At 42.5% G+C, this 12,796-nt stretch overlaps 1 protein-coding gene across 9 annotated transcripts in view; it reads left to right on the top strand.

Annotated features, from left to right (window-relative positions):
* The first annotated feature begins 2,476 nt into the window (after positions 1 to 2,476).
* NEXN (nexilin F-actin binding protein) overlaps positions 2,477 to 12,796 on the top strand; it is a 42,937-nt gene continuing 32,617 nt past the window's right edge. The window contains exons 1-3 of one of the 9 annotated variants that reach the window (XM_073896469.1): positions 2,637 to 3,089; positions 4,462 to 4,507; positions 5,809 to 5,880. The gene's annotated coding sequence lies outside the window, so the exon portion shown is untranslated. Of the gene's footprint in view, positions 3,090 to 3,457; positions 3,478 to 3,622; positions 3,853 to 4,461; positions 4,508 to 5,808; positions 5,881 to 12,796 lie in introns of those variants that run through there. The other 8 variants (XM_073896470.1, XM_073896475.1, XM_073896468.1 and 5 more) reach the window with 8 other exon arrangements.

Below are 12,796 nucleotides of genomic sequence, written 5' to 3'. Positions count from 1 at the left end.
CTGCGTGGAGCACTGGGTGTTATGCACAAACAATGAATCATGGAACACTACATCAAAAACTAATGATGTAATATATGGTGATTAACATAACAATAAAAAATTTAAAAAATGTATACTGAATCCCCCTAGTTTTTATAATTTTGTACCCAATTTTATATATTTGTCTTTCCCACATCTAGCTCGATGGTAATTTTTATCATCTATTTATCAAGTCTTTAAAGCTTTCATCCTAGCTTTTATAAAACCATAACTCATTTTGCCTTTATATTTCTTCCTTTTGTAATGTTGATGTCATTTCGATAGCATGCAACTGATACAATCAAGTGGGAGAACAAGCCCAAGTGACTCAGGTATATGAGGTATATGAGGAATGTTCATACAAATTGGCAAATCTTTGATTTCCAATAGTCTTAAACTTAGCTTGTCCAAACTCCTGACTATACCTGTCTAACCTCCTCCTGCCAGTCTTTTCTCATCCCAGCAAATGACAACTCCATTCTTCTAGGTTAAAAACTTGGTCCTCACACCACATGTTGAATATGTTGCCAAATCTACCAGTTCTACTTCTTAAAATGTACCAAGAAAAAAAAAGTGCCGAGCACGTCTCACTATCTTCACAGGCATCACTGTGGTCCAAACTCCCATCACCTGCCAGCCCGGCTATTTTGGAAGCCTCCCAGCTGGTCTCCCTGCTTCATTTAGTGTATTTGCAGCACATCAGCCAGAGTGAACGTGTTAAAGATATGTCCGATCATGTCACTACTTCGTTCAAAACACCATGGCCACCCACGTTAAAGGCCAAAGTCCTTCCAACGTTGGGCAAAAGGGTTCACCAGCCATGTCCTACCCCACTCCGCTTCCTCTTTCCCCCTTTGCCTGCCCAGCTTCACCTGCACAAGCCTCCTTGCTCTTCCTAGAACATGTCAGGATCCTCCTCGGGCTTTTTATAATCTTTCCCTGGACCCCTTTCCCCCATGTGTTTCCAGATATTTACATGACTCATGTTCTGCATCTGCAGAGATTTACCTAGCTCACCATCTCACTTTCCTTAGGAATGATCTATAATGAGGCTGTCCCCTCAGTATCCACCTGCCCCAATCACGGCTTTCCCTACTTTCCTGCTCTGGATTTATCCATCGTGCATATCCCTAAGTACATAGTTTATTTGCTCATTGTCTGCCCCCTTCCACAAAATGTCTCTTCCATGATGGCAGAGCTTTTTATTTGCTTTGTTACTGCTGTATCAGTATCTAGAACTGTGTATTTGTTGAATGAATGAATGAATGAATAATGAGTTGGCGAAAGAAGAAACAGGCCTTGCATGCTGTGGGTAGCTATCAGAGTTTTGTAGGAAAAAATGGAGCACTCTGTTTAATCTGGTGAATCCACTGAGTGGATATGTGTTAAGAGAGCTTCTACTCATTACTTTAAGTCATGAAAATAAATGTATCCTTAGAAGTTGAAAAGTGTAGGGAGAAAAGGGGTGGAATGAGAGTTTATAATAGGGGACACTGACAGATTGGGAGTGAAAAAAAGGTTTCTCTGAGAAAGCATCATCTAAGTGGACAACAAAAGCTTATACCGAAGTTAGGTAGGTGGGGAGTGGGGGAAAGAGGATTTCATGCAGGGAACAGCTTGTGCAAAGGCCCTGAAGCTGGAAAGTTCCATGAACTAAAGAAGGTCAGGATGATGGTATTGAAGGGAGCAAGGGGGCGGGGTGAGCTGGGTCATCCACCCACCTGTCTATATTAGATTAAGTTTAAACAGCTGTTTTAATTACCAATCTGGAACTTTTCTCTAATTGAAGAATAAATAGCTTACACCTTTTAAAAGAATTTCTATCCTGAGTAAATAATGTATGGGGATGGAGTGGAGAAGAAAAGTTACAGCTGAGAGAAAGCCTTCTCAATACCCCTGAAAATATAGCCTGAGCACCACATTCTGCCCAGAGCTCCAAGTTGGAAGTGGTTGTCCATGGTGTATCTCTGTGGATGCTAGCTCAATTTAAATTTTTTTCTTTTCTTTCATCTATCTTTTATTATTTATTTTCTGCATGCAGCGAAGAACTGAAACTCTCCCCCACCAGAAAAATTTCCCCTCTGGATGAGCATTTCGGGTTTTAATATGGGTTGTCTGATGGGTTTAATTGACAGGCTTGAGGTCCAGGTTGAAAAGGCCCTTGGGTGCTAATATTCGCAGGTGCCTTTATGTAGGTTTAGAAGGACCAGAGATGACTTGCCCTCAACTAAGGAAAGGTGGAAGATTATATAAGTATTATTTGCTTTTAGGTTTTTTGTTTTTTTTAAACCTCCTCCCCTCCCTTCCCCTTCTCCTTCCACTTTTCTCTATCACCACCCTCCTTGGAGTTAAAGAGGAGAGCCAAGGAAAGGACAGCCACAGGCAGACAAAGGGGTCCCCGGACTGCTGCCCTATGGTCTCAGCAATAAAAGAAAAATTGGCCCAAGGTCATGCTTTGGGTGAAGACAAGGTAGTGGCTCGGCGTCTTGGTTAGAAACCAGGACTGGAAGAGTCGCCCAGAGAAGTGGGCCCCAGGGCAAACCGGCTGTGGGTGGGGGGGAGCCAGCTCCAGCCTGACTACGAATCCCATTCCAACAGCACTCCCTTCCCACTGGGGAGGCGGCCTTCCGTCCCCGGCCCCTGCCGGGAGGTGGAGGCTGACCCCATGTGAAAGGCTCAGCGATCCAGAGTCGGGCGACACGCAGGTTCTGGCGGAAAGTTGGCAGCCACCGCCCTCTCTCCCGGCTCCCTCCCCGACACCCCCCGCCCCCCGCGCCTCTCCGGGCGCTACGGCGGGGGTGGGGGTGGGGGGAACTGGCCTAGTGTTCTGGAACAGCTGCAGCCGGCACTGGGCCCGCCTGGAATGCGGGGACAAGCTGCGCACCAGGACTTTTATGGAAACTTGCTGGTGGAGACGGCGGCGGCGGCGGCGGCGGCCAGAGGGCTCCCAGCGGCCGGAGCGGCAGCGGCAGCGGCCGGAGCGCCCAGACCCCCGCCCACACCCAGGCGCAGGACGCGCACAGCCTCTCCGCGCGCAACGAGGACACTCGCTTGTCGCCAGCTCCTGGCGGGTGAGAGGAGTCGGGGAACGTGGGGCGGGGGCGGCGGGGGCCCGGAGGTGTCGGGTCCCCCCCGCCCCCCTGCGGGGGCGGGGGCCGCAGGGAGAAGCGCCCCGCTCCCGGCTCCTGGCAGGGCTGCGGCCGCAGTACCCGAGCGCGCGGGGCTGCTGCCAGCTGTGGCGGCGCGGGCGGCCCGGCCCCAGCGAGGGGTGCCCTGCGGGCTCGGCGGGGTGGCGGCCCAGGTCTGCGCGTCGCCCTGCCTGCGCTCCTGCTTTCAGCCCCGCTCGTGCCGGTCGGCCGAGTTGCGTTCGGGTGCTATCTCCACTCCTGCAGGGAAGAGCCCTCCGCGAGCGAGCGGAGTGGGTGCAGTCCCTTCGCTCTACCCTTGGGGTCCAAGCAGGTATAAAGTTCGGTGTCGTCCCCCACTCACCACGTGCCCCCAGCGCGGTCTCGGTCTCCGCCCGCGATATCTGCTGTTTGTTTTTTTAAGATTTTATTTATCTGACAGAGAGAGACACAGCGAGAGAGGGAACACAAGCAGGGGGAGTGGGAGAGGGAGAAGCAGGCCTCCCGCAGGGCAGGGAGCCCGATGTGGGGCTCGATCCCAGGACCCTGGGATCATGACCTGAGCTGAAGGCAGGCGCTTAAGGACTGAGCCACCGAGGCGCCCTGATGCCTGCTGTTTTTTAAGAGAAACCAGTCCCGGTCTGTCACTGCGGAGGCTGAGGAGTAAAATGGGATTTAACAGCCTATCGTCTATCCCCCTCCCTCCAAAGTATGTTTTGGGGCGATTTTGTCCGAGGTGGGATGTTGGGGTGGCGCAGCTACAGTTGGAAGTTGGAGTGCAAAACGTGGTCACCTCTTGAGACCTCCCTTGTCCCTATGCTTTTTGAAAATGCGAAGCCATTCCAACTGTAAACTGTGAAACGCTCCACAATGCTAAAAATGTATTGGCATTTGAAAGAAAATAACCGAGTTGAGAGGTTAGTTGATTATCGCAATGGCTTCGAGGTCTTCATTTGGTATTTATTTAAGGTCCATAACGCGAACAAAGAGTTGGGGGGAGGGTGCGGTGGAGAGAGAGCGAGAACAAGGTAAAAATAGCATAAAGAGATGTCCTAACAAAATGTCTGTCCTAGGGAAAGAGGCAGGTAGAAAAATGTAAGTAAGCCTTAAGAAAGAAATAGTTCCATTTGCAAAGCAATGGGAGCATCATTCATCAGCTAAATTTTCTTAATGAATTCATGTAACGGGCCCATTGGCCTGCGAGTCACAACATAACTATGTGTTTGGTAGTACCGTTAAGTAAACCTGAGTATTTATACCATCTTAGTCACACGTCATTAAGCGAATCTCATTATCCACCCCCCCCCCCCCCCCCCAGACCTTGTACAGCTTAAAGAACTGCCATAAGAAAACTCAAAATACACGTAAGTCTCTGAAATTCTTTTGAGTTTGAGGTGTGCGAAAAATGAGGTGTGGAAAAGTGCATGATTGAGCGACAGTTTTCTGGGGAGATGTGTTTGATATAAATGAAATTTGATTATTTAATATAATTAGTTAAGATTCATCCTCACAGGTATTAGCCCCCTATTTTTCAAGATCTTTTATATTTTGACTGGCATAATTTAAATAAAAATGTGGGAAATTGTGTATTTTATCTGTAACAACTTCCTTAAGGAGCCCTGAGCAAAAACCACAACAAAATTCTTTTAAATCCAGTTTCCCTCAACACAGGATTGGTGTAATTCAGTTTTAATAGAAGATTCACATTTCTACATCCATTTTAGGCTGAACTGTAGTGAATAGCAATTTTTCTTGCTCACTTTCAATGGAATCTGTGCTATTTTTGAAAATTTGATATGTAAGATTGATCATTGTCAAATATATGTCATCTTGAGATGGCTGGCTATATTTAGCATCAACAGAGGAATATGTTATCTAGGCTTTTGAACAGTATTTTTCCCCTGAAATTATACGTGAAGTATTTAGGTTAGGGTTTCATTTGTGAACAGAATGAAAACTGAGGATGTATATTTTGAAGAGATTAATTGGAGATTTAGATTGCTTAGAACCCGAGTGACCTAAAATGACATACTTCAATTAGGAAAAAAAAACTATTTTTGAAACACCCTGAAGGCAAATAAAGGTATTGTTTAAATAAAAACACATGCCTACAAGAAAGAAAACAGTGCAGTAAATGTAGAAAAGGATGTAATAGACGGGCAGATGTCTAAAAGTTTTTATGGAAGAGATCAGTCAGTACATTTTATAGTATATAGGCCATATACACACAAAAAATATCTTGGTAGTCTAGAGGGAAAATGACCTACAACATTCTTAATAATTTCACCTATTTCTGTTCTTGTTTAATCAATTTGTGGTTTATATTACCTGTGTAATTTCTTTCATGCTCTCTTCTGGTTTTGTAATTGCAAAATTACATATTCTTTACATACACTTGGAATTGTTATATTTTCTCTTTCTATTTAAATATTCAGTGCATAGTTTGGCTGGACTTAGGGTACTATACTTTCTACACTCTAGGATGAGTGGATTTTTACCCTGAAATCCAACTTACTTCTAGTAAAATTTGTTTTTTGTTCTAAAGTTAATATACCATATTATATTTATGGTTAAAAATGATCAAGAATGGAAAGGGGGACTTTCAAAACGGGACACGTGTACCGTTAGTGTTTTGATATGTTTCCTCCTTTTCCCCCGTGCACAGGATTTTTCTCTTGGGTTGCCGGGTCTCTGGGAAGCCGTGTGTGCAAGCCCCGGGTGCAGTATCTGCCATCCAGTAAGTGTTCAGTACCCCTTCTTTTTCTCCCCACACCTCCCTTTTTTTTTTTCCTTCTTGTCCTCTCCTCCCTTTGACTGTGAGATTAGAAGGCAGATTGGGGCTCCCTGGGCCACATTTTGAGGTTGGTGAAATTCGACTTCTGCCTTCTTTTCTATGCCTCTTTTTTGTCCTTTCCTCCCCCTTAACTGTGCCTCCTTCTTTCAGGCCAAACTAGGCCTCCCTTTGTCTCTCCATTTTCTCAGTGCCGCCTGTTCCTTTAGATCAGGGGCCACAGATTAGCAGCCAGAAAGCCACCTGCAGCCATGGCCATGCTTACAAATTCGTACATTTTATGATAAGGATTTCTAGCGTCTCCTGAAAAACTGGGTCATTTCTGCATAGCAGCAGTACCCCGGGACTGAGCACTTGCTTCCCCCTCAGGGCACACATACCCCTTCTGACACTGTCGCCATCATTCCCTGTTACCTTACAACCGGCTGTCACTTGCTCACGTTACCTGTCAGTGACACTACCTTACCTTAACTTCCATTTACTTTGCCTGACCCTAGACACTGGAGTATGATGCAGCAGTCCCCTGATGTCCGTATGAGGCAAGTCTGAAGCCGTGATAGGATGGAGAGTCTGGACCCGGCATCAGGGACCTGCACTTGAAATGTTGTAGATATATTTGGGTCAGCAATCCTTCTTTTAAATAATGTGATCATGGGAATGAGAAGAGGTTAACATTCATTGACACTAATTGCTCATGTCAATTGGAGCTGGAAGAGACCATGTATACTAACTAAAACATTTTAACTGGTGGGATTTCAGAAAGCGTAGGGTAGGTATTTCTGGGAAAGAAAGCTTTCCTAGGAACTCTTAAAATACTCCTCATCTCTCTCCACCCTGGAAGTGTTTAGGAGAGTTTTTTTTTTTAACCCCTAGAGATTGACCATAAAGAGGAGCTAACTACTCTTCCTCTTCTGCCTCCTCACCCTCCCTTTGTTTGGAGCCAGAGGCCTGGGTCTGCCCATTCCCAGAGAGGGTGAGGAGGCCCAGTCTCCTCCAGAGAGTACCATGTCCATGTGCTTGTGAAACCAACTTCTGGTTTTTCATGATACCTAGCTTAATGTAAACCCACTCGATTTTATTTTCTATTCATTCATTTATGCATCTTCATCGTCAGCCCTCTTTTTGGAGCTGTTAATCATAAATTTTACTTGGACTGACTTTGGATCAGACCATTTACCTGTTACCTCTTTGTCATTCATCCACTTGCTCAAATATGAATTGAGTTTGTACTGTGTCCTAGTTGTTGTGTGAGACACCAAGGATAAAGAACAGAGTAGAGCAGCATTCTTTTAAGGGGCTTATAGTATGGTGAATGCTCTTTGGAAACTGTCACATACAGTCTTATGAGTGCAAAGTGTTATATATTGTTAATACAGAAGAATATCAAAGCAGGTTGAAAATAAGATTCTTGGTTATCAGTGAGGAATTGTTGGTAGGAGGAAAACAATCTCACTATTTCAAACAGAAAAATATTTTTGAATTGTGATAAGGTTAATAACTGGTTTTATATTTTTATTTATCTTTTAAAATTAAAAAAATTATTTATCTTCTAAAATCTTATTTACTTGACAGAGAGAGCACAAGCAGCGGGAGAGGGCAGAGGAAGAGGGAGAAGCAGGCTTCCCGCTGAGTAGGGAGCCCAATGCAGGGCTCAATCCCAGGACCCTGGGATCCTGACCTGAGCCGAAGGCAGACGCTTAACCGACTGAGCCACCCAGGCACCCCTTATGATATTTTTAAATTATAAGGTTATAATCTTCATTAACTAAATGTAATAAAGCTACATTGTATTTAAGTGTATTTTTCTGCTAAAGTAAAAAATGATAAAAATTTAGGCTCACATTTTATAAAGCTCAAAACATTTTTTCCAAAGACTGTGAAGAAATAGGTTTTAACATTTACTTGTGGTATATAGTTAGGTGTTCTAAAATCTTAAAGGGGTGCCTAGGTGGCTCCGTCAAACATCTGCCTTCAGTTCAGATCATGATCCCGAAGTCCTGGGATCGAGTCCCACATCGGGCTCCCTTCTCAGTGGGGAGCCTGCTTCTCCCTCTCCCCCTACTCCTGTTTATGCTCTCTTGTACACCCTCTCTCTCTCTCAAATAAACAAAATTTTAAAAAATAAAATTATCTTAAAAGTTGAGACAAAGAATTTACTTGAGTTTAATGAAATGCAGATTTAAAGCTGTCCGTCTTGACAATTCTGTTCCTTGAGAAAGGAGATAACATTAACACAATGAAACGGTTATTATAAATGATAGCTATGATTTAAAATTCTTTTCTTGATTCCTGCATTATTTGCTCTCTTGGAATATTTTAATTGCATGTCTAAAAAGTCAAGGAAAATTAATAGAAAATACAGAGGTCAGATCCAATGAAATTCTAGAACAGAAATACTAGATGCATATTTTTTGATCCATTGTACTTAATATTACATTCTACTATGAGACTTACATATTGTCTCACAGCTTGAGCTTCATACCTTAATATTCAACCTGGAAATTATAACAGCCCAAAATTATACTCTAGAACACATTTTATTAGGCTATTAAGTCATTTTCAAAAGCTTCTTGAAGCTTATCTCACTAATTGCTATGCCTGTTGATACCAGTATTAATATTACCATTGGGTATATTATATATATGTTTCATGTACTTAAATTAGATAAAAATGGAGAATGTAAGGTGAAATGAGTAGTTGAGTAACAGTCAAAAAACCTGGAGTCTACTTCCTTGTTCTGTGGCTGAACAACTTACAACCTGGACAAGTCACTGAATCTCTTGGTGCCTATTTTTTTATATGGGGTTGGACTGAGTGATTTTTTTTTTAAGATTTATTTATTTGAGAGCGAGCACATGAGTGGGCCCATGTGTGCGAGTGGGGGGAGAGGCAGAGGGAGAGAATCTTCAAGCAGACTCCCTGCCGAGCACAGAACTGGATACCCAGTTCAATCCCAAGACCCATGAGATCACGACCTGAGCCAAAACCAAGAGTCGGACGCTTAACCGACTGAGCCACCCAGGTGCCCCTGGACTAAGTAGATCAAGTCTAAACTTTCTTAATAGGACATTCGGGAATCTTCCCAGTCTGCCCAGCCTTTCTAGTTTCACCATGGATTTGCTGGGTAACTAACCTACAGCTCCCGAAATTTGCAATGGGTCATCAGGCATTGGTGTTTTTGTTCACATTGCTTCTTTTGTCTGAATGTGTGGAATCCTATTTATCTTAAATCCTATTTATCTTTCAAGGTTTAAATCAAATGTCACCGTCTCTGTGTAACTTAACCCCAACCCCCTCCTTCACCCCACCATTGTCTTTTCCACAACTTTTCCATGTTTCTATAGCCCTGTATATATACTGCTATTATACCACTTAATACTTTGTATTATAATCATTTGTGGTCCCATCTATTTCTCCCAACAAAGTTACTTGATTTCAAAAGTTTTTTCATACCTTTTGTATCCCATTGCCAGAGTACGTTCTCCTTTTCACAAAAATACGATATTATAAATACAGACCAAATATATCAAATTTGAAAAAAATGCAGCCTTTTTGATAAATTGTATAGTAATATGCTATAGGCTATAGTAATATTGCAATACACTCTCTGAAACCTATGATGGGTACTTAGTTGTCTTCATTTGACATGAATGATTAATATGTTAGAACGGAATCATTAAACCCCTTCATCATCCCAGCCTTCTGTATTATGACCAAGCTCTTACTGATGAGCTACATGTTTTACCTTATCCTTTGGTGTTTTCTCTCTACGCATTCTTCATAACAATTCATCTGGCTTGCCTGCGATCTTAAAACACTTGGAACCCTGCAGAGGGGCTGAATTGTTGTGTTGCTGCTGCCCCCTGAAGGTGGCCAAGAACATCGCATCTGCCTGTGCAGACAGGAGAAAAGCCACTTCAGACTAGATTAGGAAAAGGCTCTGAGATTCCCCATATAAAATCCTTTGGCATTCAGGTTACTGACTATAGGAATTAAGTTATTAAAGTAACTTCATTTAGCATTCTAAAACCGTGAGGGCGTGCTCGGTCCAACTACTCCCGTCGAGGAATGAGAACTGACATGATTTGATAGAACATTCTTTCCTATAATTCAGCCAATCTCAGAATGTGGTTTCAGAATCCCCGGGAGTCCCCAAGACCCTTTCAGAGCCCATGAAGCCCTTCCTTTTCCAATTATATCTCTGTATGAGGCCATATCTTTAAATACTTCCGTCCGAATAACATATCACAATTTTGAATGCAGAAGCAGGTATGAGAATGTATCTGTCTTTTTTTTTTTAAGATTTTTTTTTAAGTTTTTTCTTTATTTGACAGAGACACAGCGAGAGAGGAAACACAAGCAGGGGGAGTGGGAGAGGGAGAAGCAGGCTTCCTGCTGAGGAGGGAGCCCGACATGGGGCTCGATTCCAGGACCCTGGGATCACGACCTGAGCTGAAGGCAGACACCCAATGACTGAGCCACCCAGGTGTCCCTGGAGGCATTTTTCTTTAACATCAGAGAACTTACTTTTATATGTGTTCACACTTTCAGATGTTATTTAAATGAATCATTTTCTAACTAAAAATGTTAGCCTCATTATATTGGTAATTATCTTTTATCCCATCTAGACTATGAGCTCCATAAAAAAGATATTTTAGGGGTGCCTGGGTGGCTCAGTCAGTTAGGCGTCCGAATCTTGATTTTGGCTCAGGTCATGATCTCAGGGTTGTGAGACTGAGCCCCTTGCTGGGCTCTGCACTGGGAGTGAAGCCTACTTAAGATTCTCTCTCCCCCTCTCCCCCTCCTACTCCCTCTCCCTCTCTAAAAAAAATAAAAGGAGAGATACTTTATTCTCTTCATCTTTGTAGTGCCTTATACTATGTCCAGCACATTGTAGAAAGATAAGTTTCTTGAGTGAATACTCATTTTAACTAGTTTAATCTTCTCCCATTTATTCTTTTTTTAAAATTTATTTTCTTATTTAAATTCAATTAGCCAACACATAGTACATCATAGTTTTTGATATAATGTTCAGTAATTCATTAGTTGAGTATAACACCCAGTGCTCATCATATCACGTACCCTCTTTAATGCCCATCATCCAGTTATCCCTTCCCCCCCAACCACCCCTTCTGCAACCCTCAGTTTGTTTCGCATAGTCAAGAGTCTCATGGTTTGTCTCCCTCTCTGATTTCTTCCCAGTTTTCTCTCCCTTCCCCTATTGTCCTCTGCACTATTCTTTATATTCCATGTATGAGTGAAACCATATGATAATTGTCTTTCTCTGCTTGGCTTATTTCACTTAGCATAATCCCTTCCAGTTTCATCCATGTCCATGCAAATGATGGGTATGCATCCTCTCTGATGGCTGAGTAATATTCCATTGTATATATGAACCACATCTTTATCCATTCATCTGTTGAAGGACAGCTCGGCTCCTTCCACAGTTTGGCTATTGTGGACATTGCTGCTATCAACATTGTGGTACACATGCCCTTTCTTTTCACTGCATCTGTATCTTTGGGGTAAATACGCAGTAGTGCCATTGCTGGGTCATAGGGTAGCTCTATTTTTAACTTTTTGAGGAAACTCCATACTGTTTTCCAGAGTGGTTGCACCAGTTTGCATTCCCACCAACAGTGTAAGAGGGTTCCCCTTTGTCTGCATCCTCGCCAACATCTGTTGTTTCCTGACTTGTTAATTTTATCCCAATTCTGACTAGTGTAACGTGGTATCATTGTGGTTTTGATTGGTATTCCAATTTATTCTTTTATAAAGTTTATTTTTAATTAACATATAATGTATTATTTGTTTCAGGGGTACAGATCTGTGATTCATCAGTCTGACTTCCAATTTATTCTTAATTCTATGACACTCTTAACCTATATCTATGAAATAACATGCAAACCACCTACTGTGTGGTCCATTATAGGGATTCAGTTGTTAGTTTCCACACTTCTCCTTTATCAGTATAGAGACTCCAGGTCTTTCTTGAGATGTACTGTAGCTTTAAAAATATCCTTATGTTTTATTTTCATATGTATCTTAATTTTATTAATGATTTCATCAAATGAGAACTTAGCGATTTTCTTTGAGTAGTTACTTTGAAGTCTTCCCAAGACAGAATAAAAGGCAAGAATTAAGGGTTTTGATTCTGAGGGAATAGGAGGATGGTCTGTGTGGTACCTAGGATGTGGTGGTTGCAGCTGCAGTAGGATTTAAAACACCTAGGAAGTACTTATGTGTTATGCTGCAAGAGATGTACTACAAAATAAATGAAACAGACTTTGTATTGTTGAAGATGATGGAAAAAGTGAGTAATCGTTGAAGCTTCTTGATGGGTATATGAAGGTTCATTATATTTGTCTAATTTTGTATATGTCAGAAATTTCCTTAATATAAAAGTAAAGAACTGATATGTCTGGGATGTTTAACCATATAAAAAATTTAAAAGTTTATACCAGGTATACCTAGAAGCCTAAGCACATTTAGAGGTGTCAGACTGAAGGAGAGAAAACATTCCTGCTTAGGGTTTAGTGGAGAAAATCACGATTTCTATTATAATTAGTTTGGGAAAATATTTCACTGGTAAAAGTGGCTTAAGAATTGTCTTGAGGGGTGCCTGGGTGGCTCAGTCGTTAAGCGTCTGCCTTTGGCTCAGGTCAGGATTCCAGAGCCCTGGGATTGAGCCCCACATCAGGCTCCCTGCTCACTGGGAAGCTTGTTTCTCCCTCTCCCACTCCCCCTGCTTGTGTTCCCTCTCTCACTGTCTCTCTCTCTCTGTGTCAAATAAATAAATAAATAAAATCTTTAAAAAAAAAAAAAAAAGAATTGTGTACAGCAATTGGAAGAGAGGGATGGT

This window comes from Callorhinus ursinus, unplaced genomic scaffold, assembly GCF_003265705.2.
Source record: "Callorhinus ursinus isolate GAN/ISIS: 27379988/994484 unplaced genomic scaffold, GSC_fseal_2.0 scaffold9, whole genome shotgun sequence".
Taxonomy (NCBI): Eukaryota; Metazoa; Chordata; class Mammalia; order Carnivora; family Otariidae; genus Callorhinus; species Callorhinus ursinus.
This window is presented reverse-complemented; position numbering and strand designations above follow the sequence as displayed.